Raw genomic sequence first — 19403 nt, forward strand, 5'->3', positions numbered from 1 at the left:
TCAACTCCTCCATGAGTTCCCAAAAGCCCTTTGTCCCTTTTTAACTTCATTCACTGAGAAATTCAGAGATCTTTCTAGACAGTGGAATTGGACATGGGATTTAAAAAAAAAAAACACTAGATTTTTCACTGAATGGTTTTTCTTTCCTGATATAATACAATGCCATCTAAAATACCTTCACACAGCAGGTTTTAGTGACTGGATCATACACTCAATTTCAGATCTTTTACTAAGAAGTAAAATTACTTTTCAAATGCAAGTTTGCAACACAAAAAGCACCTTTTTGGTTAAAATTTTTTCTAGCTCAAATTTATAGCAACGATGTATTATAAATATTACTGACTAATGCTGTTTTGATCATTATAAAAAACTTAATCACTCATATATATATAAAAAAAATCATAGCATCTATGTTTGCCTTTTGGCTTTATTGTGTAATAGTCAAAAGAACACTGAATCACATGGGAAACTACCTGCAAATGAGAACTGTTTAAAGGCTCATGGCCACTAAATACTCCTAATTAAAAAATTTCCTTCATCACAAAGGATTCCCCTAAACAAGTTTATCTTGTACTACAATTACATACTGGGTTTACCAATATGTAGAGATATGGACTAAAATACTTAAGTGTGAGGGGCACCTGGATGGCTCAGTGGGTTAAGCCTCTGCCTTTGGCTGAGGTCATGATCTCAGGGTCCTGGAATCGAGCCCCGTGTCGGGATCTCTGTTCAGCAGGGAGCCTGCTTCTGCCTGCCTCTCTGCCTACTTGTGATCTCTCTCTCTGTCAAATATATAAATATTCTAAAAAATGAAAAATAGAGTTAAAAAAACACTTAAGTGTGAAGTGTGTATTTTATCAATGTAAAAAGGAGTCTAAAGTTGGCAACTACATTCTAAAGTCCTATTTTATCTATGTAAAGGAAGTGTGTATTAATTATTCCTGAAACTGCCCTAAAGTCCTATTTTATCTATGTAAAGGAAGTGTGTATTAATTATTCCTGAAACTGCCCTTCTAGTTCTAGATTTTCATAACCACAAAGATAACCTGACACATAAAGATGACAAGAGCTGTAGATACAATTGTTTTAGTGTCCATGGCAGAAACAATTGACAATCTTTGTACACAGCAAAATGAAGGACAGAAAATAATAAATGTGGTTCCTGTCAATAAGAATCATTTAAGATACCAAGTGGGATTATGTGTTTAAGGTTTTGATTCAGAGTGGGGCATAGAAACCTGCATTTTTATAAACATTCTAGCATACACAAGTGATCCACAGACCACACTTTGAGAAATACCAACTTCTTTATTAATCGATGCTGCATGTTAGCTTTTATTCTTCTGCCTCTCTGGAAACTGAGTTCCCCAATCCAGTTCCCAGTGTATTTCCAGGAAAGGCGACCTAACACATGTTCTACATTGAGCTCCTCCTTGGCTAATGAATGCTACAGGGCTCAGAAACAAACTAGTCACTATAATAAACATAAATAGTATGTGTTAATCAACTGTTTATGCTATTGGTAAGGCTTCTGGTCAGCAGCAGGCTATTAATAGTTAAGTTTTTGGCAAGTCAACAGTTATATGCTGTTCTTCAAGGATCTAGTGCATATGGCTTCAAGGAAAAAAAACATTTATAGTATAGTACTGTTTCCTTGTCGTTGATGCAAAGACAAAACATTAAGTCATGTTACTGCATAAAATCTGTTTATAGGGGCTGATCTGAAATTTGACCGTAATCTATAATGATTTTATGGAAAAAAGCAAGCTGATATTCCAAACTTACAATATCAACTTGTATGTTGGGGACTTGTAAATACTATTATTTTTATAGCACTTAAATTTTATGCAGCATATGAAAAAATTATTCTTGTTCTTCACTACAATCCTATGTGTGAAGGAGGCCAAGTGTCAATCCAGCAGGCTGAGAAATAGAAAGCAGGAAGGAAAATGGGGATCTACATAAGCAACAGTATAACCAAATCACTCCTACATTACTCTGCAGACAAATCCAAATTTTCCAAAAATATGAGAACTATTCATTTTAGAAATTTCTTTAGAAACTGAATATACTGTCTAAAGAGAACTAGTCCAGAATCTTGCCCAAAAGGAAAGCCTTCCTCAGTCTTCCTCTGGACAGACCTTCCAGCCCAAGGGCTGGCTTCCCCTCCACCACACCCTGCCAATCATTAGGGGCCCAATTCTAGAGATCCCAATTAACCCAGGCTTATTACCAAACACATCAGAAAACCCTCCAATATCAAAGGAAAAAGTTCAAGAAAAATCAACAGAAAAACTGACTCCAGAGTAACACAGAATTTTAAAAAAAGGGTTAAATGGGACGCCTGGGTGGCTCAGTTGGTTAAGCCGCTGCCTTCGGCTCAGGTCATGATCCCAGCGTCCTGGGATCGAGTCCCACATCAGGCTCCTTGTTCTGTGGGGAGCCTGCTTCTCCCTCTGCCTCTGTCTGCCACTCTGTCTGCCTGTGCTCGCTCTCTCTCTCTCTCTCTCTGACAAATAAATAAAATCTTAAAAAAATAATAATAATAAAAATAAATAAAAAAGGGTTAAGGGTGGGAAAGGAAACAGAATGTTTCAATTTATTATCCTCAAAAAGATTAGAGATAATAAAAAGTTCACTAGATAACCAAAGTTTTGGAAAAAACCTCTTAGAACATAAAGGAGAAAGCTGCTCAATATACAAAAAACAAGATGATCAACCTAGATGATCAAAGCTCCAACTAATGGGCATTTCAGAAAGAATTAGGAGAAACAAAAATAGGGAAAAGCCCATTAAGTTCCAACTCAAGATGAAGGGGGGATAGTGCTAATGATTTATGAAGTATTAAATGTTCCCAGATGCAAGTAATCACTAACTACAGACTACATTACAATGCCTTGTGTCCTGCCAGCCTCTCCACCAAGTGGTGCTTTAACAAAGAAAGAGGATTGCCAGGATCGCCAATTTTTCCAGTTTAGTAAGGTAACGGATTCATGGATCCTTCTTTATTTTTTTGTTGTTGTTATTTAAAAATATACTCTTTCCAGTTATCTCTAAACTTATCTATTTTTGATTTAAAAATCTATAATGTTTTAATAAGATCTGGAATTAAAAATATATATCCTTTATATGTTAATAATTTCTACCTAGGTGAAAGTTCATCTTGATCCAGACCTTCAAAGTATTGGTCAAAGTATGGTCAAAGTATCACCATAATCATTTTCCTTCAGCTTTTCTAACAGGACTACTTAAGCATTCTAGGCTTTTCTTTTTTCTTATTAGGAAAAATTTCAACTATTCTGGAAAGTAGACACAACTCTACAATGAACACCAACGTCAGCTATACTTAATGACTGTTGGTATTATGCAGGATTTGTGTCCTCTCACAGAATAATTTCAAAGTACGTCACATACATTAGTTCATCATGTGGCTACAAAAAGGGTATTTTTTTGCAAACCAGAAAATTTTTATAAAAGATTAGCCTTACTAGCTGCTACTTGATTCACAAGGAGTTAACTGGAGCCTCTACTTCACCTTGTGTACTTTAAGTGGCCTTCTGTCAAAGTCTATGTGAGAATTCTTAATATGACACAGGTTTCACATTGAAGTTTACTTCTCCAGTTCCCCTCAGGACAAATCATCTTAATTACCTGAGAGTTCACAAAATTTATTACTAACTAGGAGAAACTTTGTTATGTAAAAATAAAGCAGATCTATTATAAAGCCACATTTTTATACTCGCAGTTCATGCAAACAACTGACTTTCCAATAACCCATACTGGAAGAACCAAGGCCAATCACTTAACTCTGTTTTTAAATAAGAAAACACAACTTGACTTCAGGAGCATAAAAAACTTATGAAAAATCCTCAGGGATTAAGGATAGTTCCAAGTAAAATCTGCTTTGTAAATCTAAAAGCACACACATATGCATTTTTATTAACCATCCCTACTAATACCTTGCCAGTTAAAAAATTTATAGTCTCCTCAAATCTTCGTTTGCACACTTTTTATTCATCAGAAACACTTCTAAATCACAACTTTTGATTGAAGGAAACAATCCAGTTTCCTTCCTACTTTTACTCCTCAGCTATGTCTGAGTATTCTGAGGAGTCTTCCTATACCAGCCGATAAAAAACAAGTTTCTAATGACACTTTTGCTCCTCCAAAACTCCTAATATTAATGGCCTTTGTGTTATCTTTAAATACACAGACATAAAAATGGCTACCAGAATATGAACTGTGATTAGGAAAAATTAGGACATTTCCCAAATGATCTCTCTTCTTTTTATTGTCTTCCCTATTCTCTACCCTATATATATGGGTGTATATATATACACCCATATATATATGCTTAGTATAAATATTTTTGTCATTCGCATAATGATACACCATTAACGACATTTGGTATATTTAGCATTTTATAAATTTACTATTAGATATTCTTTTAATATAAACACGCAAAACCGAATTCCTCATATTGTATACATTAACAAAATATTTTCATCTATACTGCATCATATATCTGTAATATAACGTAACCAAATCTCCCATTCTTGAATATCTAGTCCTCCCCCATTTAGTTTGCTATTCAAACAATGTTGAACAAAAATATCTGCATATGAATGATTCTCTTAGTTTCTTCCACTTCCCTTCCACTGCTCCAACTACTGGGTTAAAAGGGTAAGAATTTATAGGCCTTTGATACACAGCTCCATAATACTGATGGAGCATAAGCAGACATTTTCACAGAAGGCCCTGTGTAGTGGCCAGCCTACCAAGCAAGGTGCGCAGCCATCAACTGTTACCTCAAGACAACCTGTTATAGCCATGTCCATCCAACTAATGTACACATCACCCAAGTCTGCAAGTTTTTCTAAATTTTGAGATTAAATGCTTAATTTGTTTGTTCGCCACATGTAGCTTTTTTGGCTTGCCAGATTCTTAATGCTGTCCTTTTATATTTTTATAAAGTACATGCAGATGTTATTATAAAAAGCTCCTTGAATAATCACTGATACAGCATATTTAGGCCTCCTGTGTATATCTGAAAATATGACTTTATACCTAAAATAATCTGACTATGGTAATATCCTTTACACTTCTGATATATCCTTAGTCTCACCGATAGCTTTGCACAGAATTTTTGGTCAAGAGATTATCTGGATCCTTCAAAAAGAATGTTTCATTTTATTTATTTAAAGATTTTATTCATTTATTTGACAGGGAGAGAGAGAGAAAGAGAGTGAGAGAGGGAACACAAGCAGGGTGACCTGGAGAGGGAGAAGCAGGCTCCCCGCAGAGCAGGGAGCTCCATGTTGGGGCTCAATCCCAGGATTGGCATCAGGACATGAACCAAAGGCAGATGTTTAATGACTAAGCCACCCAGGCACCCCAAAGAGAATGTTTTAAAACACACTTTCACTTTATCCACTCTGAACAAAACACTACAAAAATGAGCCTATATTAAGCTATATTAAACTAAGGAAGCAAAAAGATATTTTAAAACACAGCTATTTCAAAGTACATAAGTACGTAAGAAATAGCCACAGGCACATTTTTATAATTTCCAAATATAATTTTATGCCAGTTAAGTTAAAAAACCAAAATGTTTAAGACTGTTGATGCAGTAAAAGTATGATTACATGCTAGCTTCTTAATATGTGGGTGCAAAGGGAATCAGGAATGAAGGGTATTAAAGATGCCTTCAACTCTTCAGCATTTTTCAAAAATCAAATAAATACAGCAAAATTACATACATCTCTTAATCTGGGTCACCGGTGAATACATGACTATTTGTTACATTATTCTCTATATCTTGCAGAGCAAAAAATAACTGGTTAAAAATAAAATAAGGAAATAGCTCTACACTGCTATTTCAGGTAAACTCCAAATATGATTTCAAAATATAAGAAAATCTTTGAACTTTAATATTTTCAAACAATTAAAGTGGAACTATTCATAAAAGACACAAGTATTTAATGTACACTTTTGTCAAACCAACTAAACCTAACAAATTCAAGTCTCAAAGATGAGGATAAAATAAATACTCCTGTCTCCTTAGAGGCAGCAGTCACAAAAGCTAATAAGCAGGCTACAAGTCTATTTTAGAAGGCTAAAAAGTATAAGCTATGTGGGAGGGTCTCTGTTTCACAAAATGACAATTAACTAAATACTTTTTAACTTGAGGATTTTCTTTGTTAACACTCTAGAGACATTTTTACACCAATTTTAAGGTACAGTGTCGTAACGCTGCACAGAGAATAGTTCATAGTTCAACTAGATTTTTAATAAAAGGGACCATTATGTACAAACTACTTTCCTATGTACAAAATAGGTTAGAAAAATATAATCACAAAAAGATCTCATTCATAAAAGCAACACTAAAAACAAAGTACATACAAGATTAAATGGAATTACATTTTTTGGACTGGAAAGCTTTTGCTATTGTTGGTTTTCTCTGACTTAGTTTATAAGTTTAATGTATCCCCCCCAAAATTCTCAGATTTCTTTAGCACTGAAAATGGTTCTTAAGTTCATCTGGAATAAAAGTATAAAGATGGTAATTAATAATAAAAAAGACTGAAATAACTATGAGAAGGGACTGATTTTATCTGATACTAAAATACATGATAAATCACCAGCCACAGCAATTAAAGAATTGTATAATTGGGATATGAATGGATAAGACTACTGTAATCAGACAATACCAAGATATAATCTGGCAATTTAATAAATGAAATAAGTAATACTTCAAGTAGTGGGAGGCAAGTGGATTATCCAATTAACAGTATTAGGAAATGGGCTTGTCATCTAAAAATCATTTCTTTTATCCTTTTTCATCTACTTTCGTTTCACTATATTAAAATTAAGCTTACATTCATCAAATATTTACATGTAAGAAATAATACACAATGAGATAAAACAATGTATATATAAGTAAGGGTGGTATACATAGAAATAAATGATGGTAAAAAAGCAAATAGAAGCATGACTTGAAACTCTAAAACTCGCAGCACCATTAGTATGTGTACATAAAATTTCTAAATTCCAGGCCAAAAAAAACATACAAAGTAACTTTAAAAATGACATGCTGGACACAAGACAGGTGAAATATGATTAAAGGATAATATCCATAGTACACAAAGAACTAAGGAGAAAATCAGTAAGAAAAAAACATTAGGGAAAGGGCAAGAACCATCATTTCAAAGGAAAAATAAAAAGCAACCAATATATATACACAAAATAGAAACTCATTTATTTTTTGCTTATCAGACTAGTAAAGATAACCATCAGTTTGTTCTCTATGGTTAAGAGTCTGTTGCTTGGTTTGTCCTTTTTTTACCCCTTTTGCTCATTTTTTAAAAAAAAATTCCACATGAGTGAGATCATATGGTATTTGTCTTTCTCTGACTTATTTTGCTTAGAATTATGCTCTCTCCATATTGTTCCAAGTGGCAAGATTTCTTTCTTTTTTATGGCCGAGTAATATTCCATTACACATATCAACTACATCTTTATCCAGTTATGGGTCAATGGACACTTGGGCTGCTTCCATAGTTTAGCTACTGTAAATAATGCTGCTATAAACATAAGGGTGCATATATCTTCTCAAATTAGTGTATTTGTATTCTTTGGGTAAATATCCAGTACTGGAATTACTGGATCATATGGTAATCCTATTTTTAATTTTTTGAGGAAACGCCATACTGTTTTCCACAGTGGCTGCAGCACCACCCTGCATTCCCACCCAACACTGCAAGAGGGTTCCTTTTTCTCCACATCCTTGCCAACACCTATTTCTTGTATACATGGATTTTTTTTTTTATAGTACAGTACTGTAATCAAAGTATTTTCTCTTATGATTTTCTTCACATTTTCTTTTCTCTAGCTTACTTTACAGTAAGAATACAGTATATAATACACACAACATATAAAAATTTTTTAATCATCTGTTATTAGTAAGGCTTTTTTTTTTTTTTCTATCAACAGTAGGCCATTAGCAAGTTAAGTTTTGGATGAGTCAAAGTTATGCACAGACTTTGGACTGTGTGGGGTCTGATGCCCCTAGTCTCATTATTCAAGAGTTAACTGTAGTTAAACTGGCAGAAATTTTCTGGAGGGTAAGTTGGCACTACCCATTAAATATAAGTGTAAATACTCTCTTACTTTAAAATCTCATTTTTAAAACAGAAATGTATTATGCAGGAATATTCACAGAAGTATGCTAAAAGGTCTGCACAGTGAAGCAGTCATACAAATTGCTGGAAATTACACAAATGCTCGTCAACAAGGGAATGAGTAAAAAATAATTTATCTATTAAATGGGATGTATTTTCATTCACTGAACAAATATTTAACACCTTTCATGTTACTGGCATTGCAATAACAGTGAATTAGAGAGTGGGAGAGTCAAGGTCACACATCTAGTAAAGCTTGCACTCTACAATTAGAAAGTTAATAAAAACAAAACAATTTAAAAGAGCGAGAACTGCTGTAAAGGAAATAAACAAGGTGAGAACAGAATAACAGGTTGAGGAGGAAGATTACTCTAGGTAAGAGTGAGGGATGATGGAATAACATTTGGGCAGAGGAGGAGGAACCAGTCAACTAAAGATGGGACAGAACATTTCATGCAGAGAAAAAGTAGAAAGGAAGGTAAGCTATTTGGTAAAGGTACTAAAAGGTCACCAGTGTAACAAGAAGGGAACTATGAAAAGAGGAACGGCCAGGTCAATAAGGATACAGAATAAAATACAAAGTGCACTAAGAAGCCACTGGAGGTGCATGTACTGTGATTTATGCTTTTTTTTTTTTTAAGATTTTATTTATTTGACAGAGAGAGAGAGAGAGAGATCACAAGCAGGCAGAGAGACAGGTGGGGGGGGGGAGCAGGCTCCCTGCTGAGTAGAGAGCCTGATGTGGGGTTCAATCCCAGGACCCTGAGATCATGACCTGAGCTTAAGGCAGAGGCTTAACCCACTGAGCCACCCAGGCGCCCCTGATTTAGGCCTTTTAAAGTTCACTCTAGTATCTCTATGGATAAAAAAGATGGTGAGAGGCCAAAAGAAAAGCAGGGACATCAATCAGGAAGCTACTATAAACTAAATCAAGTGAGAAGGGATAGTTTGTAGGCATTAAAAATAATGAATTTTTTTAGGGAAAAAAATTCAACACATATTTGTTATGCAAAGCATTTGTATATTTTAAGATTTTTTTGGCATACATTCCCAGAATTAAATTTATATAAGTAATACAATGTATTAGAAATTATACATGTCCAAGAAAATATATCATTTAGCCCCATATGTGTTAGCCAGTGATACTAACATTAAGGAAATGTTTTTATGTATGAAAGGTAAGTGGCGGGGCGCCTGGGTGGCTCAGTGGGTTAAGCCGCTGCCTTCGGCTCAGGTCATGATCTCAGGGTCCTGGGACAGAGTCCCGCATCGGGCTCTCTGCTCAGCAGGAAGCCTGCTTCCCTCTCTCTCTCTCTCTCTCTCTCTCTGCCTTCCTCTCCGTCTGCTTGTGATCTCTCTCTGTCAAATAAATAAATAAAATCTTAAAAAAAAAAAAAAAAAAAAGAAAGGTAAGTGGCCTATTAAAGACTTTCTGCAAAAGAATGTGGAACCTTCTCAGCCAACCATTAGTACCACAAGGGGGAAAAAAAGACTAAAAAAACCCCAAATTCTTTGGAAAAATAATGTTTTCTAAAAGCAAGAAAATCAAACATTGCACTTTATATAATTAGACAAGTAACATTTTATTTAACTATACAAGTAATTTTCCAATTTTTAGTAGTTTAATAGAGATTTTCATTCAGTTCTTGTTCTATTAAAATGGCACTACTCTAAGAATCAACTACACCACAAAGTAATGCCAGAAATGATTAATTTATTTTGAATATTGTTTTACAGCATTATTTTAAGATGTTGCCTTGTAACATCAGGTAAACATCTAATTTTGCCTTTGACGTACTTAGCAACACTTAGTAACTTGAGATCGGAGTCTAATGTTACCCCACTGAAATCTTCCCAGAAACCTCGTGAAGTAGGCAACATTCCCCCAAATTATCAGATTAAAAGCCTGATGAGCAGCAGTTAATATAAGAGTATAGCTAACAAACTGCTCAGTTAAAATTCAAATCCAGGTCTAATGTTTAAGCTCAGGGTCATGTGCCTCCCCCTTTTTTAAGATTTTGTTTATTTATCTGACAGACAGAGATCACAAGTAGACAGAGAGGCAGGAAGAGACAGAGAGGAGGAAGCAGGCTCCCCACTGAGCAGAGAGCCCGATGCGGAGATCAATCCCAGAACCTCGGGACCATGACCCAAGCTGAAGGCAGAGGCCTCAACCCACTGAGCCACCCAGGCGCTCCAGCCCTTTTAATCATATCATATATCCCACCCAAAAGCTAAAGGCAATTCGGATTTAACAATGTTGCAGATCAATGCAAGAGAAAGGTCAGCAAAAAGAACTACATTCTTTGGGGCGCCTGGGTGGCTCAGTGGGTTAAGCCGCTGCCTTTGGCTCAGGTCATGATCCCAGGTCCTGGGTTCGAGCCCCACATCGGGCTTTCTGCTCAGCAGGGAGCCTGCTTCCTCCTCTCTCTCTCTGCCTGCTTCTCTGCCTACTTGTGATTTCTCTCTGTCAAATAAATAAATAAAATCTTTAAAAAAAAAAAAAAAGAACTACATTCTTTGAAGAGTGACTACAGGAAAATAAATAAATAAATAAATAAATAAAAACTAAGATGCAAATCACTACTACTTCATACTGATTCTGTGCCTAGCTAGATGGCACTGCGGCTGACAAGAAAATGCAAAATTTTCAAACACAAGCTTATTATGCCAAGGAGACAAAATAGTTTATTTCAAGAAAGTTTCCAGATGTTAACCTCTAAGATCGGCTAAGGGAAGAATTAGCAACAATGGACTCAAAGAATTCTAGAAGTAATTAATGTGTTACTTTATACCTCTTAGCAATAACCTTCCGCTTAAAAAAAGTTCAATGTGTGAACTCCGTGAGAGCTGGGGCTGTATCTTTATTTTCTTATTGTATCGAAAGTGCTTAGCACATACCAAGCTTTTAAATAGTTGATGGGCTAAAGGTGCCAATAAGAAAGATGTTCAAAAACTAGACGGTAAGACAAATGAGATAAAATAAAAAGGCTTAGATAACCAACAAACAAACCTATGAGACTTCTTAAATGCCTTTAAAGAACATGAAGGGTTCATTTATGAAGAACATACCTCATCTGAAACCGAGGTCTGCAAACTTTTTCGTAAAGGGCCAGATAATAATTATTTTAGCCTCGGTAGGCCATAAAATGGACTGTACCAAAATAAAAAGCTTTGCACAGCAAAGGAAACCACCAATAAAATGAAAAGACAATATACCAAATGGGAGAAAATATGTGCAAATGATATATCAAATAAAGATTAGTATCCAAAATGTATAAAGAACTTACACAACTTTACACCAAAACAACCCAAACATCTAACTAAAAACTGGACAGACGACCTGAATAAACATTTTTCTGAAGACCTACAAATAGCCAACAGACACATGAAAAGATGCTCAACATCCTTAATCATCAGGGAAATGCAAACTGAAACCACAACATGATATCACCTGACACAAACCAGAATGAATGGCTAGTATCAAAAAGACAAGAAATAATAAGTGTTGGCAAAAATGTGGTGAAAAGGGAACCCCTGTGCACTGTTGGTGGCAGTGGAAACTGGTGCGCCACTATGGAATGGAGGTTCTTCTCGAAAAATTAACAATAGAAATACCATATGATCCAGTATTTCCAAAACTAGGTATGTATCCAAAGAAAACAAAAACACTAATTGGAAAAGACATATGCACCCCATGTTTACTGCAGCATTATTTACAATAGCCCAGATATGGAAGCAACCTAAATGTCCATCCATAGATGAACGGATAAAGATGTGGTATATATATACACACAAGGGGACATAATCAGCCATTTAAAAAAAAAAAAAAAAAAAAAAACAAAGGAATCGGTGCCATTCATAACAACATGGAAGGACCGCTTACAGAGAATTATGCAGAGCAAACTTAGACAAAGAAAGAAAAACACCATACGATTTCACTTGTATGTGGAATCTAAAAACAAATGAAAAAAAAAAAAAAAAGCAGAAAGATTTATAAATACAGAGAACATGTGGTTGCCAGAGGGAACAAGAGAAGAATGGGTGAAATAGGTGAAGGAGATTAAGAGGTACAAGTTCCCAGTTTTATATATATATATATATTTTTCCCAGTCATAAAATACATCACAGAGATTAAAAGTACAGCATTGGAAACACAGACAATAATATAATAATACTGTAAAACCGTTGTATGGTGACAAATGGTGACTATGCTTATCATGATGAGCAGTGAGTAATGTACAGGATGTGAAATCTCTATGTTGTACACATGAAACTAATACAACATTGTATGTTAGCTATACTTCCAGCAATAAATATGTTTCTTAAAAAAGATCTTTGTTGCAACTACTCAACTCTATTATAACATGAAAGCAGCCAGACAATGTGCACACAAACAAGCATGGCTGTATTCCAATAAAACTTTACTCATGAAAATCGCAAATTTGCAATTTCATGTAATTTCACATGTCGTAAGATCTTATCCTTCTTTTGACTTTTTAATCAGCCATTAAAAAATGTAAAAACTATTCTCAGTCCTCAGGCCATACAAAAACAGGTAGAGGACAGTAGTTGCCCATTCCCTCACCAATTACATACTTTCACTGAGAACAAACCAAATGCAACTGAGTTTACATTTATTTTTTAAACATTTTACTTATTTGACAGAGAGAGAGTGTGTTTGAGTGTGCATGGGGAGCAGCAATGAGAGGGAGAAGCAGGCTCCCAGAGCAGGGAGCATGATGTGGGGCTTGATCCCAGGACTGTGGGATCATGGCCTGAGCCGAAGGCAGATGCTTAAGGACTGAGCCACCCAGGCGCCCCCTGAATTTACATTTTTAATTAAGTAAATTAATCCTAAATGTGAAGACCAGTAACAGAAAGGGTTAAATTAAGTAAGTTAACAGGTTGCTGAGAGGTCACATACTGCTTTTTGCCTGTACCTACAGAAAATAGGTTATGTGAAAAACAAAACAGGAACAAATGACATATGAAAGCCACAAGACCATTTATTTGGGAAAAATATTTCAGGCCATTAATTCCAGGTATGGATGAAACCAGAATTAGGCCTCAATATATGTATGCCTTTTAAAATCTTTTTTACTATAAAGAACTCCAGGTTTGCTTGAAGAACCCTTTAAACTGGCTATCAGATCTTTGCTGATTCTAACCTGGAAATTTGAGAAAAAAAAAGGGGGGGGGGACTCCACTCCATCCCCACAGTTCCGTAACCCAGTAGGGCTGGGATACGACACTGGCATAGCATTTTTAAATGTTTAATGTGTCATACATGTTGCCAACAATGCTACTGCCAGCAAGGGGCTACAGCCGTAGATGAATCATATGATCCAACTGATGTATATAACCATCAGCAACTCAAGTTAAATAATAAAACAAATGGGACTCCACAGAATAACCACAGGGTTAGCTCTTTTCAGAAACAACTTTCATAAGGACAACATGAATACTTACTGTAACTTTTTTTAAAAAAGATTTTATTTATTTATTCAAATAGTGAGCACAAACAGGGAGGGACAGAGAGCAAGGGAGAGAGACTCTTAAGTGGACTAAGCTCCAGAGCCCCACGAAGGTCTTGATCTCAGGATGCTGAGATCATGATGAGAGCTGAAATCAAGAGTCAATGTTTAACCCACTTAGCCACCCAGGTGCCCCGATTCTTTTTTTTTTTTTTTTTAAAGATTTTATTTATTTATTTGACAAAGTTCACAAGTAGGCAGAGAGGCAGGCAGAGAGAGAGCAGGGAAGCAGGCTCATTGCTGAGCAGGGAGCCCAATGCGGGGCTTGATCCCAGGACCCTGGGATCATGACCTGAGCCGAAGGCAGAGGCTTTAACCCATTGAGCCACCCAGGTGCCCCCGATTCTTAATAATCTTTAGCAACCTTCTATACTACTCTCCCAAACAGAAGGATATTTTTGCTGCTTTTGGCAGCCTTACCGTAGTAACAGGTTTCATAATCATCAGGCTCTCATATTTAGAAAGAATAGCAGAGTATTACAGAAAGTACAGTAAGATAGGAAGCTTTTATTTTCAAGATGTGACTACTTTCATTATCTCAATACAAAAATACTTAAGGAATAGCACTAAATCTCTGTCCTACTTTAAGCCCCAAAATACACCAACAAATGAGTCATAACCTGGAGGTATATATGAATGCCTCACTGGCTATTATGTTCTTTGTTTTCTCAATTTGCCAATTTGTGATGTTAATCAAGTTTCTGTTCCAAAAGAAAGTTCCCCCACAATCCCTTCATTTACTGAAAGTTCAAGGATATAGCCATATCAATGGCATAAATAAAACATATGTTAGATTTTGTTTATTCAACAAATGTTTGCAAATGCTACATGTGAGAAGGTGTAACAGACTCTGGTTAGACAGTAGCGATTAAAGCAGACATGGTCCTTGCATCCTTGATAGGGAGAGAGACAGATTACTGAATAAACAATTATAAAAAAGAGCTATGTGTATAAGTAACAAATGGGAGAAGGGAGTAGAATGACATAAGGACAAGTGGAAGGTCCTAGTTATAGTGGCCAAAGGCTTCTTGAAGGTAACCTTCAAAAACTGAGATCTGAAGAATGACGCAAAAGAGACAGCAATATGAGGAGCAAAGCAGGGTCATTCCAGAAACAGAAGTAACATGTGCAGAAGCCCAGTCATGAAGACCTGATCACTTTTAAGAATGAAACCTTGAGACCAGTGTTTAATTACAATGGGAAAGTGAGTGCAATGAGATGAGGCTGAAAATAGCCAGATCCTGTAGCGTTCTTTAGCCTTTGGTAAGGAACGCATTTTTTTCCCTAAGGGCTACTGAAAGTCCATGAAAGGATATAAGGTGGTGAATAACAAAATCCCACTTTTTAAAAGATTTTATTTATCTACTTATTTGACAGAGAGAGAGAGCGCGCTTGCGCGCATGCAAGTGCAAGTGTGCAAGGGCAGGGGGTGGGAGGTAAGGAGAGGAAGGATGGGGAAATATTCTCAAGCAGACTCCCTGCTGAGCATGAACCTCAAGGCAGGGCTCAATCTCAGGACTCTGAGATCATGACCTGAGCTGAAACAAGAGTCTGGATGCTTAACTGACTGAGTTCCCACTCAGGTGCCCCGAGATCCCACTGAGTTTTTAAAAGCTGGTTTTGGTTATAATGGGAAAAAACTGAAAAGGGGACAAGAAATAATGAAGGGAAACCTGTAAAGAAATTATAGCAAATAGTCAAGGTGATGGTGGTAGCTTAAGCTAGGGCAGTAGCACTACGCACAAAAAAACAGCTACACTGGAAAAATACTCTGGAAATAGAAACAACAGACTGGCTGTAATAAATGAGAGGAATTGAAGTTGGGTAAGAGAAATTCAAGAAGAATCTTAAGTACCTGGGTTGAGCAATTAGGTTGTAATACTGCGTTTAGCGCAATGAAGGGAAAAACAGCTGGGGGGGGGAGTATTTCTAGAACTGCACTGTCCAATTCAATAGCTACTTGTCACATGTGGTTATTTACATTTACATTTAATTTTATTAAAAATGTAGTTCTTCAGATTGCCATATTTCAAATGCTCAAGCACCACATGTAGCTGGTGGCTACCATACTAGACAACATAGATACAGAACATTCCCACTACTACAGAAATTTTTACTGGTGAGTGCTGTTATAGGAAGAATAAAGAAAAAAATAAAAATAAAAATATCAAATGCTGGGTATTTCCAGCAAGAATAAAGCTGAAAAGTATCCATATGGTTGGTCCACATGCAGGTCCAATAATGAACTCAAGCAGAGCATGAACTGGAAAGGGAGATGGAAAGTGGAGACATATCCATAAGATAGGGACACACTGTGAAATGGAACAGACAAATAAATGGGGCATTAGCTGGAGGAAAGCAAATGGTGTCCAATTCTAGAACATTCACCCGGCCAACAACCTTTACTGACCACCTCTAACTTCCAGACACACTTCTGGATACCAGGGATATAAAATTAAGAGAAAACCAGGAGAGGAAGTAAAAACAAGTAAACAATGTTTCTTCAGAGTATAAGTAAGTGCCACAAACCAAGTAAGAGAATATGATTAAACAAAAAGGAGTGAACAGAAAAGACTTCAATGTAGAAGTGGCATCTGAACATGAGCCATAACTGACAAGAAGAAACCATCTCTGAAAAGGTCTGGAATATACCTATATGCTATTGGGAATGAACCAAATGAGGTGGTAACACATATTTACCAGTCCACTACTATGCAGTATGACTGTAGGCAATAGGAAGAAAACAGCCAAGGTCAGAGACAAAAATCCCTGTCTTTCTGGAGTTTACATTCTAGTAGGCTAAGAAAGAAGAAAATAACAAAACAAAACAAATAAAATATTATGTTATCTATTATGTTACAGAGTGATGAGGGCTAAAGAGAAACATAAAGCAGGAAAGGAGATAGGAAGTTAGGCAAGGACTGTAATTTCAAACAGGACAGCAAAAAAAGGCCTGAAAAAGGTAAGGAAGTGAGCCATGATACGGAAGCGTGCTTGACCAGTTGGAGGAAAAGCGTTAAGTGTCACAGAAGAGAAGGAAAGTAGTTAAGTGATAAAGAGAGTGCTGATCAGAGGGGTTTGTGCTTTTACTGAATGAGTTGATAAGCACCTGGAGGTTTCTGAACAGAAAATTTACATGATCTATTGCTTTAAAAGGATTACTCTAGCTACTGTGTTGAGAATACACCTTAGGGGAACAAAGGTATAAGCAGGGAGACCTGTTAGAAGGCCTGTGCAGTAATCTGGGCAAATGATCACAACGGCATGGCTATGGCAAAAAAAAACAGTTAGGTTTTGGAAAGGGAAAGCAGACATGACTTGTAGACAGAGTCTGGATATGCTGTGTGACAGAAAATGAGTCAAGAACAATATTGTTAGACGTTTGAGTAACTGGAAAGAATCAGGTGCATTTAGGAACAACTAAGAGAAGCAGTCTTACAGGAAACTGGGAGCTCAGTTCTAGATGTATTAAGTTTGTAATGCTTCTTAGACACCCCAAATTTTTTTCAAAACAGCTGGATATTAGCATCTAGAGTTCAGGGGGGAAAACTCAAGCTAGGGATATAAATTTGGAAGTTATCCACAAGCAAACGTTATCTGTTTAAAGCAGTAAGACTGGTGGGTATTCGGACAACAAAAAAGGAGAAGTCCTAAAGCTAAACTCTCAGCCACATCAACAAAGATCAGAGAAATAACAGAAAAAGCAAAGGAGACTAAGAAGGTACCACCAGTGAAGTATGAAGAAAACTGCTAGCAGGCACAGTGGCCTAGAAGCCAAAGAAAAAGCATTTCAAGCCAACTGTGCCAAATGCTACTAATAGGTTAAATGAAATGAGGACTGGAAATTTCTGACAGTGGTTGCTGGTAAGGGTTTTAAAGAAAATGGAGAGTGAATATAAGCATATTTTTCAAGGTATTTTGTGTAGGTGGTAGGTGAAAGGGGAGACAGGAAGAAAACTGTTTTAAAATGAGATAAACAAAATAATCATGTTTGTATGCTCATGGGAAGAGCTTAGTAGAGAAGGAAAAACCAAAGATGCAAAAGAAGGGAGACTAATAAGAGTAGTATTACTCTTGAGACCAAAAGGGAATGGGATCTAGTACACAAATGAACTGGTCTGTCCTTATTTTGGAATACTACAGTTCATCCACAGTGAAAGAGAAAGAGCACAGTCACAGATACGGGAGCATGCAGGTAATCTTTCAATTATTCAGTATGCTTAGTGAAACAGAAAAGCAATGGCATTAGATGAGAGAGGATAGGGAGGAGGTGCTGTGTTGCCTGAGAAATAGAAGAAAAAGTCCTAAAAGAGGGTGAACCAGGGACCATTGGGCATAAAGCCAGAGAAGGATAAAGTTGTTGAGAGTATGTTTAAGAAAGTGATTATGATTCAACATGAAATTTCAACTGGGTGTAAGTGAGGGTGAGGGATACTGAAAAGCTTAGATGGATAGATTTTAGGTTCTGGTAGAGGTGAAGGGCTGCTGGAACTGGAAGTATTTACTAGAGGAATACAACAGTGGGACACCTGAAAAGAGATTGGGGAGGATACAGTTATTGGTGAAAGACAAGGTATTCTAGGATATGAAATGGGAACATGTGGATGAATTAAGACTGAAAAATAAGAGCACTGGAAAAGAAATCAAGGAACCAATAGGCCAGACTACTGGAAGCATTTTTTATATCAATGTTCCTCAAAGAGCCAGACCAGACACCATAAGGAGCTTGTGCCAGATTGTAAATCAACACCCTGCGGCCTTTATCAAAAAAGACTTGCTACAAAAAGTCAGCTGCACGAAACCACTGAATTTAATGACAGGTGATTTATATTCTGGCACAAACCCCTTATCATAATCCATACTAGTAACGAACAGTTCAGATCAGATGACATTCTGAGTAGCACTATTCTACTTGGACACTGATTACCACCAAGAATTATGACAGAAAAAAGAAGAAAGTGAGCCAGGCTAATAAAGTGTTTCAAGGGAGCGCCTGGGTGGCTCAATGGGTTAAAGCCTCTGCCTTCGGCTTGGGTCGTGATCCCTCCCAACTCCCCCCCCCCCCCCCCCCCCCGCCCCACAGCCTCTCTGCCTACTTGTGATCTCTGTCTATCAAATAAATAAATAAAATCTTAAAGAAAAAAAAGGTGTCTCAATGAAGGAGGGTGATGACCCTCCTTACTTTTTATTTTTTTCTCAGACATCTCAATACCTCCTCAGGAAAGTTGGCAGATGACTAAAATAAAGAGTGGTAGTGGGTAGCATAATTTGATGGGATGAGTAAAAAGTCTGAAATTCTGGAAACTAATGGTCAAGATGTGACAATGAGAAACAGAGACACTTTCTCTACCTCTTTGTTTAGTAGTAAAAGGTGTGCCAGAAGATACTGAGAGAGCTGCAAGGGAAGTAGCATTATCAAGAAAGAGGCTAGGTTACAGTGGGATTAAGAAAGAGAAGGCAACATACCCAGAATATATTGAAAATAAAAGGGTATGCTGATGACTATGAGTTATAGAAGGCATAGTGAGTGAATTTCAGGAGGATGATAAAAGGTAGGACAGAAACCAAAAAAGCAATGGAATTAGAATCTGGAGGGATAAGACTAATATAAAGAAGTCAGGTATAACTAAAAGAACAAAGTTCTTGAAAAGGCATGAGCCAGGATTGGCCTCTGACCAGGATATAC

The 19403-nt window shown here is 36.6% G+C and overlaps 1 protein-coding gene across 4 annotated transcripts in view; it reads right to left on the reverse strand.

Moving 5' to 3' along the window:
- CTNNB1 (catenin beta 1) overlaps positions 1-19403 on the reverse strand; it is a 41895-nt gene that overhangs the window by 14126 nt on the left and 8366 nt on the right. The window contains exon 1 of one of the 4 annotated variants that reach the window (XM_047739689.1): positions 16905-16916. The exons of the other annotated variants lie outside the window; for them this stretch is intronic. The gene's annotated coding sequence lies outside the window, so the exon portion shown is untranslated. Of the gene's footprint in view, positions 1-16904; positions 16917-19403 lie in introns of those variants that run through there. 4 annotated transcript variants of the gene reach the window in all.

This window comes from Lutra lutra, chromosome 1, assembly GCF_902655055.1.
Source record: "Lutra lutra chromosome 1, mLutLut1.2, whole genome shotgun sequence".
Lineage (NCBI taxonomy): Eukaryota > Metazoa > Chordata > Mammalia > Carnivora > Mustelidae > Lutra > Lutra lutra.